This window comes from Aotus nancymaae, unplaced genomic scaffold (genome assembly GCF_030222135.1).
Source record: "Aotus nancymaae isolate 86718 unplaced genomic scaffold, 86718_ANA_hifiasm-v0.15.2.pri h1tg000020l, whole genome shotgun sequence".
NCBI classification, from domain to species: domain Eukaryota; kingdom Metazoa; phylum Chordata; class Mammalia; order Primates; family Aotidae; genus Aotus; species Aotus nancymaae.
The window spans coordinates 21,495,938-21,506,359 of NW_026988432.1; the positions used below are offsets into that span (position 1 = coordinate 21,495,938).

At 37.3% G+C, this 10,422-nt stretch overlaps 1 non-coding gene across 1 annotated transcript; it reads left to right on the forward strand.

Annotated features, from left to right (window-relative positions):
• Positions 1–1,257: 1,257 nt before the first annotated feature.
• Positions 1,258–1,458, forward strand: LOC135276131 (small nucleolar RNA SNORA73 family). Its single transcript, XR_010343695.1, has one exon. It is a non-coding gene; the product is annotated as a small nucleolar RNA SNORA73 family (small nucleolar RNA).
• Positions 1,459–10,422: the final 8,964 nt, after the last annotated feature.

Below are 10,422 nucleotides of genomic sequence, written 5' to 3' on the forward strand. Positions count from 1 at the left end.
TATACATTAATAAGTTATTGAATATGTTTAAGACAGAACAAACTTTATGTCATTGTTAATGTCCATTAAAATGTGGCATTCCAAGAAGGTGAGAAGTTAATTTTTGGTGATGGCTTCTGGACGTAGACGGAATAAATAGTCCTCGGGGTGTTTGATTCCTGGAGAGAAGGCTACTGAGGGAATAAATTTAACTCCATTATTCTGGAAATCTCAAGTGAAAAAACTTTAAAAATGAGAAATTCAGGAAATACTATTTCAAACAAAACACTGACTTGTTATTACTTTTGCCTGGCAGAGAAGTGGAATTATTTATCTCAAAGGAGATAGCATTTTGTTTAGGAAAATATTCTGATGTACTTTTTTTTTTTTTAAATAAATGATATCCCCATTGTCTTAAAAGATAAGATGAAAAAAGAGAGAGAGCGCTAAGCTGCACTACATATAAAATTAATTGGAATTTGGGAACTGGTCACTGATGCCTCGTTGGTGATTGGAGAGGGCTGAGCAACTTGGCAAGAGGCTGGCAAGAAGCCTAGGAAGAAAAGACAGCCATCCAGACATCCAGGTGGAGTCTTTAGCTGAGGGACTTTAAAGAGTAGTGGTGATTAATATTCAGTTTTCAATATTTCCTATTCTGAGCTGTGCTGAAACCATTTGTTTCTATCTTTAAAGCTTTAGTTAAGATCTTCCCAGAGATGTGTTGGGTTTGAGAGAGAGTGGAGCAGTGCTTAGCCTGGGTCAAAGCAGTACAGAAAGACGATGCTGGTTATGGGAGCAGGGACAGCTAATTTAGGGCAGGCTGCCCAATGACTGACCCTGGAGAACATCAGCCTCCCCTTGGAAATCCTCAAAGGTTTCAGGAAGAGTGTAGAGGACATGGATAGAGGCTTGAGTCATTTCATTTGGATAGCAAAGAAAAGGGAAATATCAGGCTCCTGATTACTTTTAGCCATGCTGAGACAGACGGATGAACAGAACAATGACAACATATCTGTCCATCCGTCTACCCATTCATCCATCCATCCAGCCATCCATCCATCCGTCCATTGATCCAGTCATTCATTGTTAAGTATTAGGAGCCTACTATATGTGAATCACTACATTATAAGAGACACAGTTTCTTCTGTGCAGATTCTAAGAATTAATGTATACACAAAGCACATTAAAGAAATAAAACCCAAAGCTTCCAGGATGAGGTTGACTTTATATGGGTCTCGGTGAATGACTTACATTTGAATAAGAAATAAAGGAGGGATTGCAACATGGATACCCTGGGAAGTCACTCTCCCCAGATTCTGTCTAAATGGCATAGGGGAGCATAAGGCTCCATCCCAGGTTGTGCAGTCCTTTGCCACAAGTTAGAGATGAAGCTGGGCCTGGTGTCTGTGCCTGCATTTTCCTACAGCTTCTGAGTCCTGTGGACAATGACAGAGGGGACAAATCATGCAGAAAATGTGTCTTGTATAAATAAAACTTTAAAAGAAAGAATTAAAGGAAGGAAGGAAGAATAACAGTCATAGCAACTCTTTTTATTTAGATACTATTTTGAAATTTATCATGCAATTTCATATATAATATCTATCATCACAACTACTCTTTGAAGTAGGTATTATTATTCTCATCTCTCAGAAGAAAAAACTGAAGTTCATAGTTTGAGTGACTTGTTCCAAAAACATAAAATTAGACCATGTGAGTAACTCAATAATCAGAGTAATTGTTATTATCCGTTTTCTCTCAGATCCAAAAATATTCTTTGACTTGCTCATCCTTTTAATACTTTATATTAAAAGTACAGACTGGGAGCGGCTCACCCCTGTAATCCCAGCACTTTGGGAGGTCAAGGTGGGTGGATCACAAGGTCAAGAGATTGAGACCATCCTGGCCAACGTGGTGAAACCCCATCTCTACTAAAAATATAAAAATTAGCTGGGTATGGTGGCATGCATCTGTAGTCCCAGCTACTTGGGAGGCTGAGGCTGGAGAATCACTTGAACCTGGGAGGTGGAGGTTGCAATGAGCCAAGATTGGGCCACTTGCACTCCAGCCTGGGCAACAGAGCAAGACTCCATCACCAAAAAAGAAAAAAAAATACAGGACCTATAAACCAATAAAAGATAGAAATGAGGAAAGATTACTGTTGAAATCATTCATTCTTCATCTGAATAGCCAATTCCCTATTTTATATGATACAATTCTCAAAAATGTTATGGTCATGTCATTTTTCTGGGATGAGAAGGTACTTTGGAAAGTATTTGGGTGTTGCCAAATGCATTTGTTGCAAACCACCTCTGCTTGTTCCTATCCTAAAATTATGAACAGCACTAAAGAAATACAAACTATAGTCTCTGCCACAAAGAAGCTTCTCATCTTCTATGTAGACCTTTTCCCCTTTCATGAAAGAACTGTAATAACTTTGGCTTCCATCTAAGAGCTCAAACATGGAAACATTTTATCAAGTTAAAATAAGCATTTTCTAACATTACACTAATGACAACAGGACGAGTTATCAAGAAAAAAAGTAATTGGTGTAAGAATTTTCTTTCCCTACTCCCATTCTGGGTAGAAGTTAGCATTGTATCTCCAAATGTCCAAGTTGCCCTTACTCCCCTGTCTGTAGGGGAAATGAAAACTTCTCTTTCATGACTTTATCCTCCTTATCCCACTCTCCTTAGGGACCTTGAGTCATTAAGTTGGGTAAGGAGAGACACAGCTTTGAAGACTTGGGGATGAGGATGTAGGAACAACTGGAACCACAGGAAAGACAGAGATTCCTTAGAATTCCTCCAGCACAGAGAAGCCATAGGCTTTCCAGCAATGGGCCACATGGTGGGCCACTCTCCAGTGAGGAACTGCTGTGGGGTGCTGGGAGGGAGACACTGGACACATGCATCACACTGGCCTTGAAGGCAGCAATGAGCTTCTGCATGGGAGTGACCACAGCCAGTTTTGCTGGCTGCTGAGAAGGACCCCTCTGCAGCCTCCTGGAGCAGCTGCCTGAGTGTTGCTGGAATACCAGCACTTGACTAAAGGGACAACAGAAATAATGGTGACTAAGGAAGGAAATGTCCCTCAATTTTTCTCACAGCACACATACAAAATCAATATCTTTGTAAAGGGCTAATGAACTGTATCACCAGTCAGATATTTGGGTGCTCAGGGTAAATTTAATTTCATAAAGACTAGAAACTCCACATGGGCCATTCCTTGCCTTTAACTGTTGTGAGGTAGGAGTCACCCACATTGACAGGCAGCTGATCCTCATGAATCACAGATTTCATATTTGGGGATTTGCCTACTTGCTAAGATAAATTTCTAATCCCAAAATCAATACTGGGTGTGCGTTTGCAATTACTCATGTACGTGGTCAGAGCAGTGAAAACTTTGAGTTCTCACACTCACATTTCTAGCTGGATCGAATAAGATGACACTCTCACTTCTTGTTTCATCTTTCTTATTGTAAACACGTGTCCTTTACATGGTCTATTTAGTACCATATTTTTTACATTTTTCTGCTTCTTGTTGATTATTTTGCTATTTAAAATGGCTCCCAAACATACTGCTGAAGTGCTGTGTAGTGTTCCTACCTGCAAGAAGGCTGGTACTTACCTAATGGAGAAAATACACGTTAGATAAACATCATTTAGGAATGAGTTATAATGCTATCAGCTATGTGTTCAATATTAATGAATCAACAACATATATTAAATAAGGTGTCTTTAAAGAGAAACACACATGAAACAAGGTTACGTATTCACTGGCTGACAAACATGTTGTAAACAGAAACTTCCAGGAACCTAACTCTGTATTTCCCCTAAGAGCAATCACTTGGCATTTGCTAATTCAGTGTTTGTGGACTTTATAACTATCATAAATAATAAGAATCTACTATATTTATATATTCTTTGACTCAACCTATTATGTGCAAAACATCCTACTAAGCATCAAAATGAAAATTGGCAATAAATTCTGCAATTTCTGCCAGATCCTACTAACATACTGCAACCATAACACCCCAGAACAAAATTCAACACAGGTTCTCTCTCACTCAGGAAGTGTTTTGGGCCTCATGATTATTTCTGGAAGTAAAGGAGATAGTTATAAGGCAATGTCATTTATACAAAAGCTTCTAGCAAGAACCCTGAGAACAGCTCTGGGGACGTTTGTAGTGTGGCTTCAGTGTATTTGTGGTCAATGCTTCCTGTTATAAACACAGGACTCTGGCTTTCCGGGGGACTTTGTGACCATCTGATCCTGGATGAGACTTGGCATGTTGCATCCCAGCACAAGAGTTTATGTAAACAGGTAGTTAAATAATCAGCTTGACCCTTTCCAAATATAGGCAATGTTAACAAACAAACAAAATGCACACAACCTATGCCTAGGAGTATGTTGGTTTTGCACCTGTATAAATTGAAAACTGACAAGTTTACAAAGTGAATGTGGCTAATGATGACTGGTACTTATAAGGGTGGAGTCAAAAAAAATCAGCCATTTGCTCTGGGGCCAACTTTAAATTCTGGAGCGTTTTAAATCCAAATTTAGTATTTTGTCACAGTTTTGTAATTATGTTATCAAAGAAGCAATTGAAGTCCTCAGCTGAGCCTCGTGGGTAATTGGGTTGAGTTCTTCATATTTCCAAAACTTGGTAGCAAAATTATAGCTAAACAGTGAGGAAGTAGTCTAGAAGGTAAGCACCAGAAGGATGAGAATTTTTAGCTGTATTGCTCATCACTACGTCCCTGGAGCCTAGAACAGAGCTTGGCATAGGGGAGGTACTCCATAAATACCTGTTAAACTAGGTCCATTTAACACTTTAATATGTTGTGATATAAATGATATAACTAGTGCTAACGTGTCTGGATATAGGACATCATGTATCTCTGTCCCGCTTCTTGTACCTGTGTTATATCCCTCCCCAGCCCGATCTTTCCCAGTCTCCACACTTCCCCTAAGCAGTCAGTGCTTTCAACCCCAGAAGAAACCAATGGAAGAAGCAGAAGCTCTGTTGCTGTGCAGAAAGTCACCAGGTACCTGTTCAGTCCCATGACTCAGGCCTCTATTCTCAGCGGTCCTGCTCCTGATCACTTCCAGAGGAGAGGCCATTATTTCAGAGCAATCACACCTCTACCATGTAGAGGACTGATTATTTATTTACAGACAATTGGTAGTATTTATATAAAGATCTTGGCTTGTTTTAGCAAGGATGTCTTTAGGGGTGATGGAGCTGTTAATTTTGTAGCTGCTAATGATATTTTTTAATTTAGAAATTTTTCTTTTTTATATTTCATTACCCACCCAGAAGCCAAATTTCTCTCCAGAATTTTTGGGAGGCATTAGGCAGAGTATTTGGGATTAGAACTCACATTGTTCTATGCAGTTTTTATCCAACGCCTATTTCAAGGATTCCTCCTTATAAATGAGTTTGTCTAAGTCTCTGTTTCTTGTCACACATTTTTGTGAATTGCATCTCTCCCAAATTACCATGTTAAAGCCCTAACCCCTAATGTGACTGTATTTGGAGATAATCCTTTAGGAGGTAGCTGAAATTAAATGAGGTCATAAAGGTAAAATCCCAATCCCACAGGGCTGGTTCCTTGTAAGAACAAGAATGAACATCAGAGCTCTCTCTTTCTGCAATGTGAAGAGAGGAATGAACATTAGAGCACTCTCTTTTTGCAATGTGAAGACACAGTAAGAAGGCAGATATCTACAAGCTAAGAAGAGAGCCCTCACCAGAAACCAAGTTGACTGGCACCTGTACTTCTCCGCCTCCAGAGTTGTGAGAAATAAATTTCTGTTAAGTTACCCAGTCTGTGGAATTTTGTTATGGCAAACCCAGCTGATTTAAAACAAAAGGATTTTCTACTTTCTATGTAATTCAATAAGTTTACAGATCAATTACTGCATTAAAAGTTACAACCTATATGTCCTAAGAGCGTTAAAGCACACACAAGTCCTCTCATCTGCCATAAGATCTTATCTGTAGACCTCTCACACTCACCTTCAATTACAAAACCTCCAATTGTTGCAAAGTTCTCACCCAGACAAGACCTTGCATGTGCTCATTGGCAAGTTTTCTTGGCTACGACATGGGGCCTTCCTCTTGATTTCTCCTTGGCCCTCTCTAGCAATCTTCACAGTGCATCCTCCAGAATTCACAGCCTGCAGTTGTCTCCTTCAAGTTTCCTTACAGATTCCAATGCTGTAGAAGCACTAGCATCTTTGAGGGTTCAAATGACAGGCACCATGTTCTCTGGAATTCTCAGTCCACCTAATCACACCTCATCTTACTTCCTCTCCTTAATCACCTTCCATCCCACAGGACTCAGACATGGATTCAGACTGAGTTGGGCCAGAGACAGATACAAATCTAAGTCACAGCATTCATGCTCTCTCCACAAGAAAACCTTCTCTCTCCAAGAGCCAGACTATTTTTCTGATTCTATCTTCCATTAGGTTAAGTTCTCTCTTAAGAGTTTCTTCATTTCTCCCTGCTACATTTAGTTTCATGTCTGGAGGTTACCAAATGTTCAAATGATATAGTGTTATGACCTTAGTTCATGCCTTTGATTCACACACACACACACACACACACACACACAATATGTTTTAATATATATAATCGTTTTTATGATTATAAAAGACTATTCAATCCATGTGGGAAATTTGTAAAACACAGAAAAAATATAAAAAACAACATAAAAAATTAGAACCCTATCTCTGTTCTCCAATATTATATAATTTTATCCTTACCTATTTCAGTACGTGTCTCTACAAGATAATAACACTTTTAAATACCATTATCACAATTATAAAAAAAACTAACAAAATTAAGGCCAGGAGTGGTGGCTCACACCTGTAATCCCAGCACTTTGGAAGGCCAAGGTAGGCAGATCACTTGAGGTCAGGAATTCAAGACCAGCTTGGCCAACATGGTGAAACCCCATCTCTATTAAAAACACAAAAATTAGCCAGATGCGGTGGTGCATCTGTAGCCCCAGGTATTCAGGAGGCTGAGGCCAGAGGATTGCTTGAACCCAGGAGGTAGTGGTTGCAGTGAGCTGAAATTGCACCACTGCACTCCAATCTGGGCAATAGAGCAAGACTCTGTCTCCAAAAAAACAATTAACAAAATTGTAATTGTATTATTCAATATCCAGTTAGTGTTTAAATATTGTCAATTGTTTTGTAATCTTTTACAGTATGTTTGCTTGAATCAAGATCCTAATAATGTTCTTAGATTATAATTGGTTGTATTTCTCTAAGTCTTTTTTAATTTATAACCTTTTGTATGCATCAGTAGTTTTCCCTTACAATGTATTTGTTGAAGAAACCAGATTATTTGTCTGTCATAGTTTCCCACAGCTTGGATTTTGATAAATTAAATTTTTCAGGATATCATTTAACACATTCTGCTGTCCCCTGCATTTCCTGTAAATTTGCAGTTCGACCTAATAATCTGTGGTCTGCAGCCCCCAATTTATGAATATAATTCAGGGACGCATTTTGGGAAAAAGAAATGACATATTTATTTTTACTAACTTCCAACTAAAGTTTAGTATGCTCTTCAATTAAAACGTTAGGCAACAAACAACAGTAATTTTAATAGTATATCTGACTTTGCTGTCAATAGAAATCATAGCTATTTTCATGTCATATTCCAGCTGTGGCAAGATATACCCAAATATTGTTTCATCTTATTATGACTTCAAAATTATTGCAGCTTTTGGGCATGCCTTTAGATCTTATTATTGAATGTGTTGGTGAAGAAGCCCCAACATATTGTGTGTGTGTGTGTGTGTGTGTGTGTGTGTCTGTGTGTGTGTCATATACATAAGTATGTACACACATACACACATTTTTCTATTATTTGAGTAACTGTATTTAACATAATCGAGTTTTAGTTACTGACATGGTTTGACTCTGTGTTCCCACCCAAATCTCATCTTAAATTATAATCCCCGTAATTCCCAGGTGTCGGGGGAGGGACCTGGTAGGAGGTGACTGGATCATGGGGGCAGTTTCCCCCATGGTGTTCTCATGATACTGAGTGAGTTCCCATGAGATCTGATGGTTTTACAGTGTTTGGTAGTTCCTCCTTCTCGCTCTCTCTTTCTTGCTACCTTGTGAAGAAGGTACTTGCTTCTGCTTCAACTTCTGTCATGATCGTAAGTTTCCTGAGGCCTCCCCAGCCAGACAGAACTGTGAGTCAATGAAACCTCTTCCCTTTATAAATTACCCAGTTTCAGGTATTCCTTTTAGCAGTGTAAAAATGGACTAATACACTTACCAGCTTTTGTATTTTAGTTTATATCTTTTAAATATTTTTATCAAAAGGAGTTTAATTGGACTCACCAGCCTGCCCAAACCATTTGGGGCACAAAAGAGTGAAGAATCCCTGAGTCTTGATCCTATGTGAGTTCTAATTTTTGTCTGAAACACTTTATAGGAAGTATTGTGCAGCACTTTTGTGGAGATGCATATAATGTCTTATTTCTCTTTGTTTGTTTTTTTTTTTTTGGTAATATTAGTAACCACTGATGATCATTGCCCAGTACATTAATGGTTACAAAATGATGATATTGCAATTTTATAATTTCTTTTTTATATATAGTTTAAATGCTTCTTTAAAAGTAAACCTTCTAATCAACTATCTGATGACTTTGAGATGAATTTCAGATAGAAAGCAAAATAAATGCTTGATCCTTTCCTTTCATTTTTTCAGTTTCAAAACATTGAGTTGACTCCATAGAATCCTCCAAAGGAGGATTCCAGTGAATTTTTGTTTTCTTCTGTTTTGTTTTCAATATCATTGTGAACTTATAGATGTAAATACAGTTTTGTGTGTTTTAATTGGTTGTACCTATTATTCTTAGTGATGCTAAAATGCCCCATGTTTGGCCAGTGGAATCTCTTGAAGTTGTCTCCTGTGTCCTTTTAACATGACTGTTATCCTTGATAGCATCATTGCCATCCGGAATGACAAAATGCTCTAGATACATATTGTTTATGCTCTACTCCAAATATGAAATCGTGTTCTGTTTATTTCAGTATGATATTTAGAAACCACAATCTGTGTGTTAAGAGTACCAGTTGCTACTGTGTAGACATTACTTCTAGTACTTTTTATCATACAGAACTGGAAAATAATTTAAGAGAAAATACAACAATAATTTGGTCAATAGAATACTTTATCCTGTAAGCACACATAATATAGTCACAGAAAAATAGTATCAATATTACCATAACTAACATACTTACATAAAACAGTTTAACATTCTTTTGCATTCTTTTTGTTCTCAAACAGTATCCCCTAGGGATGAACAAACACATTCTTGAGTTTTAACATCATTTTAAATAATTCCTTTTCATATATTTAGGCTACCAACTCAAAAACAAGTTAGGTTTTTTTTTCTTTAGATTTTTAATGATTACTTTTTAAAAACCTTTTTTCCTATAAATGTGTAAAAATATTTTTAAGTTTCCAAAAGTCTCATTAACAAAATAAGATATAGTCAGATAAGCCAAGCTCATATCCAGCCACCTCTGCCTTGTTTGCTTACTTTCCTTATAGATAAATACCCTTCAAAGTTTATTCTCTCATCAATTTTCTTAAATATAATTATTCAAATATGTATATATATTAGCATTTCCCCTTTCTCTGATAAATGGTTGTATAACATAAATACTTTCTCCTCTTTGCTTTTTTCCTTGAGATTGTTTCTAAGCAGTTTTGTAGAGATTGTTTAATCCTCTTTACAGCTGCATAGTATTTTATTGTGTGGATTTACCAATTGTTTATTTAACCAGATCCCTCTTGATGAGTATTTGGTTTATTTCTGATATTTTACTATTACAATTGGGCAATAGTGAATATAGAATGCATCTGGGCGACATTTATCTTTTCATGTCTGCCAGTATGTCCTTATGATAGTCTTAGAAGTGAGTAAATGTAAGTTGGCTAGATATTGCCAAATTCCCTTCCACAGATGTGGTATCATTTTGCTTCCCACTAGCAGTGTAAGAGAGTTTCTGCTCTCCCACAACTTTGCCAACTGAGTATATTTCCCGAACTTCTGAATTTTCGCCAATATGGTATGTGAGAAATGGTCAGGATATTATATTTTGCTTTTCTCTTATTAGGAGCAAGGCTGAGCATATTATAATTAAAAGCCATTTGCTTTTCTTTTTTAAGAAACAGTCTGTTCATATCCCTAGCCCATTTATCTACCAAGTTGCAGTCTTTTTCTTCTCTAGTTTTAGAAGCTCTTTATGTATTAGACATGTTCAACCTTTGTGATAAAAGTTGCAGTTTTCCCATTCGTCATTTTTCTTTACATCGCTTAGAGTATTTTTTCCTCGCAAACGTATATTTTAATGCCATGAAGTTTAACTTTTTCCTTAATGCTTCTGGATTTTGAT